The 14,222-nt window shown below is 34.0% G+C and overlaps 1 protein-coding gene and 1 pseudogene across 1 annotated transcript in view; one reads left to right on the forward strand and one right to left on the reverse strand.

Annotated features, from left to right (window-relative positions):
* Positions 1 to 14,222, forward strand: part of RAB28 (RAB28, member RAS oncogene family) — a 136,949-nt gene that overhangs the window by 67,023 nt on the left and 55,704 nt on the right. The gene's annotated exons all lie outside the window — the stretch shown is intronic.
* On the reverse strand, positions 3,163 to 3,891 carry LOC141518079 (dnaJ homolog subfamily B member 1 pseudogene; annotated as a pseudogene).

The following is a 14,222-nucleotide window of genomic DNA, read 5'->3' on the forward strand; positions in this document are numbered from 1 at the left end:
AATTATTAAGTGTTCTGAGGTCAGATTTGAACTCAGGTATTCCTGACTCCAGTTGAGTCATATCTAACTTCTTATGATCCCATTTGATATTATCTTGGCAAAGATACTAGTGTGGTTTGTCATTTCAGCTTATTTTACAGATGAGGAAACTGAGGCTAATACAATAAAATGACATGCCAGAGTTACACAACTAAATAAGTGTTTGAGACCAGATTTGAATCAAGTCCTCCTGACTCTATACCCAGTTATTAGCTATGTGACTCTGGACAAGCCACTTAATCCTGTTTGCCTCAATTCCTCACATATAAAATGAACAGGAGAAGGAAATAACAAACCACTACAGTATCTCTGCCAAGAAAATTCAAATGGTATCATGAAAAGTCAGACATAACTGAAAAATAACTAACCAACAACAACAGCAAATGATATCACAATTAATTAGTTTTTCTAAAAAAAAGTTTTATTTAAGGCAAAGGGGTTAAGTGATTTGCCCATGGTCATACAGCTAGATAGTTACTGAGTATCTAAGGTCACATTTGAACTCGGGTCCTCCTGACTCCAGGACTGGTGCTCTTTCTACTGTGCCACCTAGCCACCCCTATCACAATTAATTAGAAATTAGGGGGAAAAAGATGCCAAATGTGAATAACACTTCACTTTAGTGACTTAGATTTTTGAATTCTATTATCAGCATTTCTAAAATTGTATATATAATTATTTATAATATTTTATTTTTCTAACTACATGCTATGGTGTTTTTCAGCATCCATCCATTTGCAGATTCACAAGTTACACATTCATTATTTTTGAAAAAGGATATTTGCACACCTGCTTTGGAGTCAGGAGGACCTGAGTTCAAATGTGGCTTCAGATTCTTAATAGCTCTGTGACGCTGAGCAAGTCACTTAACTCTGATTTCTCCCAAAAACCTAACCAACCAAATAAAACAAAAATAAAAAAGGAGATTTACTGATTTGCTAAGACTTTCCAGTTTTTATTTTCATTTGACCTATTCTTTTTAAGGAATTCTTTTTTTCAATGAATTTTTGTATTTTCCATTTGATCTATTCTTTTTTTTAAGGAGTTCTTTTCTTTGGTTAATTTTTATGCTTCTTTTAACATTAAATGGAATCTATTATTTTAGTGCATGTGCATGTTGTCTGTGTGTGTGTGTGTGTGTGTGTGTGTGTGTATGTGTGTATTTTACCAAGTTGTTAATTCTTTTCATAATTTTCTTACATTATTCTCATTTCTTTTCTTAACTTTTCCACTTCCCTTTCAAACTATTTCTTTAAGTCTTCCAGGAATTTTTCTTGGACTTTTGTGCAATTAGAATTTTTCTTTGAGGCTTTGATTGACTGTTTTCTTGATGTTTTCTAAATTTGTGACTTGATCTTTACTGCCACCGTGGTTGCTTTTTATGACCAATTTTTTTTTTGTTGTTTGCTCAGTTTTCAAGCTTGTTTTTTTGACTTTGAATTTTATGTTGAAGTTGGGCTCTGCTCACCTAGGTGTGGGGAGGCACTGTCCTGTTGCTGGTGCTTCCCAAGGTAGTATGATCCAACCAGGGTGGGGGTCTATGCTCTGAAGGGCCTCTACTGTGGTTAAAGATACCAGCATTCTTCAGACACTGGAATGGAAATCGGGGATCTTGCCTCCTTGACAGCAACCACAAGCACTTCCTTCCACCTTGGAACTGTGACCAGTACCCCTATTCTTTTGCAGTCATGCTCTCTTGGTTACAGTGACCAGGTCCCTGCTTTCCTGAGCCCCAAGCTGTCATTCTGTTCTCTACCAGTGAACTTGACCAGGGCCCCTGTTCTTCTGTGGCCGACCACAAGTGCTTTTGCTGGGTTTGGGCAATGCAACATAATCCTGTGCTCAGTGTTAGCTCAGAGACTCCAGAGTCTCTTTGTGATCATCTTGCTGTCCCTGCTGAAGCTGTCTCCAAGGCCCACTGGATCACAGCTGCTACTGTGTATGCTCCAGGCTGGCTCCAACCTCATTGCTGTGGACTTTTCCTATTGACTTCCTCTGGTGGGAAACTCTCTGGCCTTGACATTGTGTTCACTCTATTATTCTAGAATATGTCATTAATGTTTGGATGAAGGAGAATTGTTGAGAGAGGCTGGATGTGTTGCTGCCTCTGCTCAGTCCTCTTGGTTCTTTATCCCACTTTGCTTTCCCCGATCACATTTGTCAAAGAAGTTTTTAATTGATAGCCTCTTTTTAAATTTTGGTTGTTGCAAGGCAATGGAGTTAAGTGACTTGCCTAAGATCACACAGCTAAGTAAATATTTAGAGTCTGAGTCGGATTTGAACTTAGGTCTTCCTGACTCGGGCCGATGTTCTATTTTTCTGTTGTTTTTTTTTTTACATCATTATAGTTATTTTGTTTCCCTTACTCTCTCTTCCCCAGAGAACCATTCCACAAAACAAAGAATATTTTTACAGAGGAAAACCATTTGTAATGTGTGATACCTATGGTCTCTCACTTTCATTGAAAGGAGTATATTGGGGATGTTTCTCTCATTGCTTCATTGAAGATCTGCTTGATCTTTATAATTATATTTATAATGCAAAAATTGCAATTTATAATTTGTAATCTTTATAAATTATAACATAATTTATAATAAATATAATGTATGTTATATTTACTTTTGATTTTTTTTTGATATGTAGTTTTTTCCATTTACATTCTTATAGATACATCATACTTTTAAAGTATATTCTACAACTTTTCCAACATTGTAAAGAATTCTGCAACAGTACTTTTTTGGGAAGAATTTTTGAACTACAACTAAGTATAATATATCCTGATTGCTTTTATTTCATCTGGTTTTCTTGTGATTTCTTGTGTTGTTTTATTGGTTTGATTTCCTGCTCTCTTTTTTAAATCAGATTAGGTAAGAGTATCAATTTTATTAGTCTTTCAAAAGAAACAACCTTTAATTTTGTCAATCATTGCTATTTTCTTGTTTTTAATTTAATGATTTCATCATTATTTTTTTGAAAGATTATAATATATTCCCTGGAACCATTCAGCATATGAAAACCCTAATATGGCCCCTTCCACCCTGGAGCCCACAACTGTTGGAGATGGTCCAGAAAACTTTGAGCTTTGGAAATGACCTTGGTTCAGTCTTTGGGAAGCAGAGATTGTTATATAAGTAGGACCTGTTCCAGGACAGTTCTTGAAGATTGGGAAATTCAGGGGAGTTTACTTCAAACTCAATAAATGAGATCCCCACATTCCTCTGGTGTTTTGGGGAGAAGAAGGCCTTCTCCAGGAACCTTCTGCCTCATTCCAGGCCTGATGATATCCTTGAACACTATGGGTATGGACCTGCCATCCAGCATTGGGACATTCACTGTACAGCCACACAGGGCCTCATGGAGGGTGACTTTTGCTGGGGAAATCACATCAGACTCATTTCTCTTAAATGTATTGTATGGCTTGTCCTTTAAAACAAAGACAATGTCAGCTGGAATGTTGGTTGAGGTTTGGTCCCCCACTTTAGGAAATATAATCTTGGTCCCCCTCTTTTCACCCTCTTTTCACTTCAGTGGTCAGGATCTTGTTCTCATTGAAGAATCTCTTCTCATTGGGGTTAAGCTGCTTGTGGGGGATCTTCATCTTTTGGTAAACCACTATAGATCTCAAGTGAGACCCAAAGGTTATAGATGACTGGAGGATCCTGTTTTTGGCAATAGTGTTCCTGGGCCAGATGGGGTTGACCAAAGTTCATATTGGTAAAGCCACCCATGCCCATTGGGATGCCAGAAAATGGATCATCAGTGTCCATGCCTTCTTCCCCATTTTGTTGACCAAAAACGATGTCAAAGGGTGTGGCCACCAAAGAACTCTTCAAACATGGACATGAGGGTCCCCATGGAAAGTATAGCTGAAGGAGGGACCCTTAGGACCAGCATTGCTACCACTACTATGGTCACCACCCTTCAGTCCTGATCTCTTCACCTGAGGCATCCTGGGCCAGCCTCTGGTAGTAATACTTTCCTATGATCCCTACTCTCCCACCACATTCCTATGTCCTCATTAATTTTTAATATTTCCTTTTCACTTGTTTGGATTGATTTATTTCTTCACTTTATAATTATTTCAGATGTATGTTTTGTTCAGCAATTTTTTTCATTTTCTTAATTTACCTTTATAATTATGTGTTTTTCCTTTAAGTCCTGCTTTAGCTGAATCCCAGAAATTTTTCTTTATTCTTTTATCATCATTTTCTTATACATAATGTTTGAGTATTTCTATAATTTGTTCTTTGATTCTCATTATTTAGGATTTCATTGTAAAGTCTCCTTTTGGGTCTAATTTTTTTTCTTTTTCTTTTTCAAGATTTTGGGGGTTAAGTGACTTGTCCAAGGTTACACAGCTAGGGGTAATCATTATGTGTCTGAGGCTGGATTTGAACTCAGATTCTCCTGACTCCAGGGTCAGTACTTTATTCACTGTTCCACCTAGCTGCCCAAGGTCTGTATCTTTTGTGTGTAGTCTCTGAACCATTGACTGTTTTTATTGTTATGTTTTTTAAGTATGTATTAAGTATTTCTTCTTTTTTTATAATCATTTGCAATAACTTTACACCTTAGTACATGATTGGTTTTTATAAAAGTTTCATGAAATGTTGAGCAATAGACATAATTTTTTTGCTGTGCCATTTAGAAGGTACTGTAAGTCTTTTAACTCCAGTTTCTCCAGGAATTTGTTCAGTTTCATAGTTTGTCTTTTGTTTATCCTTCTGTTAGACCCGTCAGAAACTTAGAGAGGGATATTGAAGTCCTCTCTTAGTTTATTGTCTGTCTTCTTGTAGCTCAGGTAATGTTTCCTTTATGAATCTGAATGCAAAGGCATTTGGTATGTAAAAGTTTATTATTGATATTTGTTTATTGTCAAAGTTGCCTTCAGTAGAGTATAGCTTTTTTGTTCATCCCCCTTTATTTTTTGAATATTTGTTTTTGATATGACAGATAGCGTGATTGGAACTCTTGCTTTTTTGAATTTGCTTGATGATAGTAAACCTTTTTACCATTCCTTTAGCTTTATTTTATATATATCTTTGCTTTTAAAATATATTTCTTATAACAGAATATATATATATATATATATCCATATATACTTACGTTTTTTGTCCAATCTTTTGCTCTCTTTTATTTTATTGGATTGTTTAATCTCTTCACTTTTAAAATTATTATTTAGATTTATATTTTCCTCCATCTGTCTTCAATTGTGTTTTTTCCAAGTTATAACTCCCTCTCCTTCCAAATCATGTTGTCTCACTCTCCCAGGTGCTAGTTATCTTAAGGATTAACCACCTCTCCTTCACCCTTCACCCTAACCCCCCCCCCCCCAAAGAAAATAATGAGTAGACTTTTCAGGCACCTTGATTTCAGGGAACACATTCTAATTTTTTTTTTATTTGTCCTTCATTCTTGAAGACCCTGACATTAGGGAAGTGATACCATGACAAACACATGAATTGGATTTGAGTGAAGAGGTGCTGTGCTAAGTTACAGCCTCATTTTCTCCACTGGAGCCATCTGGGTCCAGTGGCAAGATATGAATCAGGATGACAGGAGATGGCCCTGGTTGGATGCAAGGCAATTAGTGCTAAATGATCCTGCCCAAAAGCTAGAAAGTGTCAAGTGTCTGTCTGAGACTGGATTTGAATCCAAGTTCTCTTGGCTCCAGGGCCAGTACTCTATCCACTGAATCATGTAGCTGCCTATTCTAATTAAGGGATGTAGTACATATAAGAAGGTACAGTTCTAAGGGAAGATGGAAAGGCCTGGTGGCCTTTAGTATTCAGTTATTTTCCAAATATTTCTTTTGTTTGCTGTCTCCACTTTTATGTTTTCTGTGGCTAGATGAAAATCTCCCCTCTTGTCTTCAGTATTTCCTGTTTATAACTTAAGATTAGATTGGAAAAACCTGCTTTTGAATTATATTTCACAATCCTCTTGATATATTAACAACATGTATTAGCATACTTATAGAAATATTTAAACATTTCAGGGTGTTCATGATCTTATTAGCATCTGATCCATCCATGCCTTCTTAAACCATGTGACTCTTAGCCATAACCTTTGAGAAATGCTGTTGATTTCTGAGAATTTATTTTGTAATTTACAACTTTGCTGAAGCCATTTAATGTCTTTGCTGATTCCCTAGGGTTTTCCAGATAAACATTTATGTTATTAACAAATAGGAATAGCTTTATCTCCCTTTACTTATTTTTATTAATTTTTTTCTCTTCTTATTGATGTTGTTAGCATTTCCAAAACTATATTAAATTATAGTGGTAAAAGTTGGCATCTTTATTTCACTCCCATAGTTATTGGAAAAGGTTCTAGGGTATCTCCACTGCATATGATGCTTGTTTTTGCTTTTAGATAGATGCTGTATATGATCTTTTTATTACTAATTTAATAGCAAAAAAATGAACATTTTCCCCTATGAATTTGATTTTTTTTTGTTTCACACAGTTTATTTTAAAACAAAGTATATATTAAATTCAACAAGATAATGACCAAATTTCACAGTTTGTCTATATCCCCTTATGTACTTTCTGCTCTGCTCTCTTCTTGGAATTAAAAAAAGTATTCATTTTCTCTCATTTTTCTTTCTTCCTTTCAATATTTAAAATTTTCAGTCAACAATAATATATAAAATTCTATATCATACTTTTATAAGAGAAAGGGAACTTCTTAAAGAAACTACACTTTAGCTTCAGCATTCTTTTTTGGGAGACCAGTTGATGGATTTATCATTATAGAAGGATTTCTAGACATCTGTTTTAACCTTTGGCAAAGTTTTTTAGTATTTACAGTTTCTAGCAGCTGGGTTAATGAAAGTTTGACAATTGCAGCTAAACCATGTTTAGGTGATTATCCATATAAAATTATCACTATTAGGTGCTCCTTTCAGCCTTTATTCCCTCAAACCCCAGTTGTTGTTCTCCTTTTGCCATAGATATCAGCATAATATGGAAAGAGACTAAACAAAAAAGGATTTTGCCCTCTTTAATGGAAATTATTTTCCTTAAGTTTTCAGATTGTTAAATTGTAACTCCCAGATTATGTTGATCAGATTACTAACCAAATTTGATCTCTCTATGAGGATTTGATAACTTAATAGAGAAAAAGCAACCATTTATCTGAATATATAGAAGTCTTATTTTATAGTAATCCTTTGAAGTTGATTAAATTCTCAGCAGAAAAATTATCAAGGGATATGACAAGAAGTTTTCAAAAGAAGAATTGGAAAATATAAATTAACATATGAAAACATTTCAAATCACTAGTAATAAGAGAAATATAAATTAAAAAACTGTGTTTTCACTTCATATCATGTAAAGTGGTAGAGATGACCAACTATGGAAACCATACTGTAGAGGTTGTGGGAAGATAGATACGCACTGACTGATACATTCTCTTTTATGAAGTTTGAAAGTGGTCTGACCTTTAAAAAAATTCTGTTGGGAAGTAAGACAAAAAAAATGACTAAACTCTCCATACCTTGTATCCCCCACAATACTACCAATAGATTTGTGTACCTCAAGGAAGTCAAAGACTATGACAAAATTTTTGTAGTAGCACTTTTAGTGATTGTCTAGAACTGGAATTGCCATTTTTTTGGGAAATAGTGGGAAAAAAGAATGTCATATGAATGAAATTGAATATTATTGTGCTATAAGAAATTATGAATATAAACAATTTAGAGAAATGGGAAGATTTGTATGCATTTATTAATTTAGAGAAAAATAAGCAGAACTAAGAGAATGATAGTAATGACATAATAAATAAAAGCATTAGAAATTTAAAGATCACTAGTAGGATGTTGAAAACATTTCTTGGCTAGCTTTATGCCATACCACCTGCTTTCCAGTCTCCATTTCCAGCTGAATCTCAGGCTTCCTTTATTGTGACTCTAGGATATCATTGGTGAGAGCTCATCAACTCTACCATATCTTTCCACCCTCAACCTTTTCACCCTTTTCCTGGCTCTCTAGTTCTCTAGTCTGATAAAAACTACAAATTCTAGAATGGACATTTAATCTTTTCTGTCTATGGCTTTAATTACATTTCTCTTTTACTCTTTGAGGTGTAGATGGCAGTTTTGGGGAGATAATTTAAATTCATTATGGCTTTATTTATCTTAAATCCATTCTCAAATCTAAAGAGAATGAAGTATGACTTTCATTATTAATGAGAGGCACCAGACCAAAACATATCATTACTTGGCATACATGTATTTCATCAAGGTATTTAGTTTCACCAATAACATATTTTAGCAACTCCTTAGTCTGGAAGCTTTCTTTTACTTTCTTTTTTAATTGATATTTTATTTTTCCAATTACATGTCTTGAAAGTTTTTCAACATTCATCCCCTTGCATATTTATAAGTTACCTATTTTTCTACTAACCTTCTTTCCCACCCCCTCCTATCAACAGCAAATAGTCCAGTAAAAGTTGTACATGTTTATTTGTGTTTAACATGTTAACATATTGGTCATTTTGTGTATGAGGATTAGGACTAAGGGTAAAGAAAGAAAATCAAGGGATGGGAAGGAAAAACATAGGAGAAATTTTTAAAAGGTGAACATAATATCCATTCAGATTTGTAGGTTTTTGTTTGATTCTGTTTCTTTCTCTCAGCATCAGTTCATGTAATTTCTTCCCATGCTTCTCTAAATTCTGACCATTCATGTTTTTTTAAAGGACAGTAGTACTCCATAACATTTACATACCACAACTTGTTCAACTATTCCTCAATTAATGGGCCTCAATTTTTAATTCTTTTTCACTACAAACTCCTATAAGTATTTTTGAACATGAGACTTTTCCCATTTCTTTTTTTTTTGTTGTTTTTTTTTATTAAGGATTTTATTTATTTTGAGTTTCACAATTTTTTCCCCAATCTTACTTCCCTCCCCCCACCCCCTACGAAAAGCAATTTGTCAGTCTTTACATTGTTTCCATGTTATACATTAATCCAGATTGAGTGTGATGAGAGAGAAATCATATCCTTAAGGAAGAAACAAAGTATAAGAGATAACAAGATCAGACAATAAGATACTATTTTTTTTTTCTAAATTAAAGGGACTTGGACTTTGTTCAAACTCCATGGTTCTTTATCTGGATACAGATGATATTCTCCATTGCAGACAGCCAATTTTTCCCATTTCTTTATGAATTCTTCTGGATATAGGCCTAGTATTGGTATTGATAGGTCAAAGGATATGATCAATTTTATTACTCTTTGGGCATAGTTCCATGTTGCTCTTCTTGGAAGCATTCTTCAATGATGTTAAGATTTCATTTGTATTCAGTAAGTATAAAATTCTCAAAGTACACCAGAAAAAAGATTGAAAGTTTAGAACTTGAGTCTGGAGGTCACATTGAATCAGTAAATGAATGCAATATTTAAAATTCCATGGTCTGCCCTGTACAAAACAAATTTAACCTCAAGATATCAAAGAAAATGTTGTGATCATATATCAAGAAATTTACTGGATTCTGAATTCTAAACTGAATTGAAAGAACTCATCAAAAGCAAATGATACCTACCCCCCCCCCTTTTTTTTAAGGTTTTTGCAAGGCAAATGGGGTTAAGTGGCTTGCCCAAGTCCACACATTTAGGTGTCTGAATGTCTTAAGTGTCTGAGACCGGATTTAAACCCAGGTACTCCTGACCCTCAAGGCCGGTGCTTTATCCACTACACCACCTAGCCTCCCCTTTTAATTTCTTTTTTGAGTATATTCTTGTTTGTATGTACTTGTTCTTTATTGTCCTCTGCTTGTGAACATATTATATTTTTGTGGATTGCTGAGTATTTGATAGAGGATGAAAATAGGTTGATAACTACATTTCAATATAGTTGACTTCCTTTTATGGTCTTCTGTTTTTTTTTTTAATTTTATTCCTTTAAAAACTTTCTTTTGTGAAGGCATCCATAGGCTTCCCCAGATTGTAGAAGTTCATGATGCATTCTTGACCAGAATCCTCACTATAGCACACTCAATGAGTTGCTTAAACTCACCTTAAAAACCTTCTGGAAGAAAGGAATTTACAATCCTTTGAGGCAGTCAGTTCCACTTTTGCACAGCTCTGATAGTTAAGGCAGCTAGATGGTATAGTGTTTAGGGCCTAGCTTGATGTCAGGAAGACGACTTGGTTTCAAATTTGACTTATACATTTACTAGCCCTGTGACCCTGAGTAAATCACTTAATCCTGTTTACCTCAGTTTCCTCATCTGTAACATGTTGGAAAAGGAAATAGCAAACCTCTCCATTATCTCTTCTATGGAAACCTCAAAGGGTCATGAAGAGCTGGACATGACTTAGCACTACCACTACCAGTTGTTAGGGAGGTTTTCTGTATTTGTATCTTTGTATCTTCCACCCTTGACATCAAGTATATTTGTATCTTTGTATCTTTCACCCATTGACTCTTTTCTGGGTTCAGACAGAATAGATCTTAAATCCTTTCTCTTAAGTCATATTTCCTTCAAATAATTGTATGATTCTTCCTTCATGTCCTTCAATTGATCCTCTTAGGGGATTGATTCAAGGCCCTTCTCTGATTATTCTCCTCTGGACAATCATCAGCTTATAGCATCTAAAACTGAACAGTGTCCCTTTTGAGGTTTAATGACATCAGAGTTCAGTGAGACAATCATTTCCTTACTTCTGGAAGCTGTGCCTCTCTCAATATAATATTGCTTTTTTCTTTTTTTTTACTTTAATCATATTACTGACTCATATAAAACTTGCAGTCCACTAAAATTTCTATATCTTTTTCAAAATCTCTGATCTGTAACTATACCTCCCTCATCTTATAGCTGTTTAAGACTTGGATGGTGTGCTGTACCTGGAGTTAGAAAGACCTGAATTGGCTCTTGATCTTGAGCAAGCCACTTAACTACTGCCTGCCTCAGTTTCTTTGAATGTAAAATTGGGGATAATTTTAGCATCACTGGGTTTTTGTAAGGATAAATGAGAAAATAACTGGAAAGGAATTTGTAAATCTTAAAGCATTACATAAATATTTTCTGGCTAGCTATGAGTGAAGCATCTAGTTTATTCCCTATTCCTGATGGCATTGTGTCATCTGCACATTTAAGGACTATTCCACAAATTAATGAATAAAAATATTGAGTGTATATATGGACCACACTTTGTTAAGCACTAAATGTTTAAAAGCATAAAAAGTAAGACAATCCATTCTTTGAAAGAGGTTCTTCAGAAATAAGAAATAAAAATAAAGAAAAAATAAAACCTTTTTCAAATATGCGTAATTTCTATTAGGAGAGATAGTATATATGGGGGGGATTTCAACTTCAAATAAAAAGGAAAAATCCTATGGTACCTAGGTGTGGTGGTAAAGAAGATGATAATAAATTTTATTTAGGTGTTATTTCTGTTAATAAAACCTTAAAAGTTTCTGGCATTGAATTTAAGTAGGAGAAAAGAACATTGTGGGAAACTTCCCAGAGTCTTCACTTTCTATGTTGTTGAGCAGACAGAAAGCATAGCACCTCATGAGGTACTTGTAAGAGACTTTAACTCTTAAAGTCTCCTCAAGGATGGCTTCCTGGTTGGGAGACATTACCATTTCTGGAATTCTTTTGTTTATTCTTTGCCTATTAGTGACATTGGGCTAAATGGTAGTGTTTTCCAGGGATGGCAGTCTCCTTCTCCACAGGGATTGCTCAAGACTGTAAGTACAAATAAGAGAGAGAACTCTGTTATTCAGATCACTGATAAAAACATTTTTAGAGGGCACAAAACCAAGCACCAGATTCCTGAGGCACACCACTGGAGATCTGCCATATTGAACCATTAGCAGTTATTTCTGTTCTTTGACTTTAGTCATCCCTTCATGAATCCATATAATTTTATTATTTTCAAGTCTACACAAATAGTATGAGATTGTTGTTTCTTTTCATATGTTAGTCTTGTAATCCTGTTAAAAAAGGAAATGAGATTAGTCTTACATAACCTGTTCCTAAAGTTGCACTAATTTGTAATCACCATTTAATTTCTAGAGTTTCATCTCTTCAGTGATAAGTCATTGTAGAATTTTCCCAAGAACTGAAGTCAGACTTATGGTCTCAAGTTTGTGGATTTTCTTTGTTTCTGTCTCTGTCTCTCTGTCCCTTTCTCACCCTCCCTGACACCACACATACACACCTGGAACATCTGCCTTTCCCTAGTCTTTGTTTAAAAATCTTTTCTTTAAAAAATAGATTTTATTGTTATTGAATTGTTTTTATCACTTACATGTTCCCCTGTAACCTGCCTCCAAAGAGCTAGACCTTGTAACAAAGACAAAAAGAAGAGTAAGAGGAGGAAAACAATTCAACAAAACCCTGAATACATTGAACAGTTCTTGACATTATATGCAATATTACACACCCATGCATCCCCACATTTGCACCCACCTTTGCAAAGAAGTGAAGGATAGCTTTCTTTTTTTTAATGGGGGATAGTGATAAAATTTTCATCTGGTGATATGATTTGCCAAAGCTGCCAGGTGTGTCTGGTCTATTTATGGTTCAGGGAAGCTATCCTGACATAGACAGGCAGTAATTTCCCCAGCTTCTTTTCTTTTTTCTTTTCAATTTAATTTATTTTTCATTGAGCAAAAAATCTATTTTCTCTCTTTCTCACCTTTCCTTAACTAACTTGAAAAATAAAAAATAAAACCTTTACCAAATATGCCTAATTAAGCAAAATATGTCCAGAAAGTATCTCAGTCTGCACTCCTGAATTTTATCATCTTTTTTTCATGAAATAGTAGGTCATGGGGTCCCCTGGACTCATGATTGGTTATTATATTAATCAGAGTTCTCAGTCTTTCAAAATTGTCTGTTTTTTAATGCTGTTATTGAATAAATTGTTCTTTTGATTCTTCTTATTTCACAAGCTGCATGATTTTATACAAAATCATTTTAGGGTTTTCTGAAATAGCATCTTGGATAATTTTTAATAGCACAATCATATTCCATTATATTTACATATCTAACGTTCTTGGCATGTTGTATGTGATGTCTTCTCATAGCTTTTCTTTGGCTGGTAATGATTTCAAAGGGCTCAATTTGTTTTTATTATGATTGTTCTTACTGTTTACATTTTTGTAGTTGTATATTGTTGTTCTGACTTTGTTTATTACTTATTTTATATTAATTCAAATGTTTTTCTGATCCCTTTTTATTTATTTATTATATATATATCATGTCTTATAGCATGGTAATATTCTATTATGTTTAAATTTGTTTTATGATTCCTATTTGATAGACATTTTTATTTTTCAGTTCTTTGCTACCACAAATTATGCTACTACAAATATTTTGGAGTAAATAGAGCTTTTTTGTCATTGACTTGACCTCAGGGTACATATGCCTAGTAGAATGATCTTTGGGTCAAATGGGTATGGACAGTTTGGTAATTTTATTTGCATAATTTTAAATTGCTTTCCATTTTAAAAAATCCAATTCCTAACTCTACCACAGTGAATCTCAGTGCCTGTCTCTGTACAATCCCTCCAATAGACTGTATAAATAGTCCATTGACTATTTATATTTTTGTTACTTTTGGCAATTTGCTTGGTGTAAAATTTTGGGTTTTAATTTGCATTAATGATTTGGAGCATTCTTTCATATGATTATTAATCATTTGCAGTTCTGCTGAGAGCTGTTTTTTCATAAACATTGGCCACCTATCTAATGGGGAATAATTTTTTTAAAATGACTTTTACAGATTTATTCTGGATCTTACTACTTTGCCAAATAATTGTCTGTCTTTATTTTTTATTGTTGTTGATTTTTCTAGAGTTTCCAAAGTAAAGAATCATTTACAAATACAAATGATTTTGCCTTTTTCAATACCTCAATTATTAGAAAGTTTCTCCTTTCATTTAATCTGTTTCTCTCTGCTTTTCTATCTTTCTGTCTTACTTATACTTCTTCCTGTGATTAAGCAGAAGTCCAATCCATCTTTAACATTTTGTAATCTTACATATATTTAATTAAAAACATTTTCCTTGCTTCCTTTTTAATGTTGAATACACTAATCTTATTCATGCAAGAACATTTCAATTTCATTTAATCAGAATTATCTTTCTACTCTTGTAGTTAGTGCTATTCTTTCTTTATTTAAGAATTCACTCCTTAGCCATGGCTGTGAAAGGTATATG

Source organism: Macrotis lagotis, chromosome 3 (assembly GCF_037893015.1).
Source record: "Macrotis lagotis isolate mMagLag1 chromosome 3, bilby.v1.9.chrom.fasta, whole genome shotgun sequence".
Lineage (NCBI taxonomy): Eukaryota > Metazoa > Chordata > Mammalia > Peramelemorphia > Peramelidae > Macrotis > Macrotis lagotis.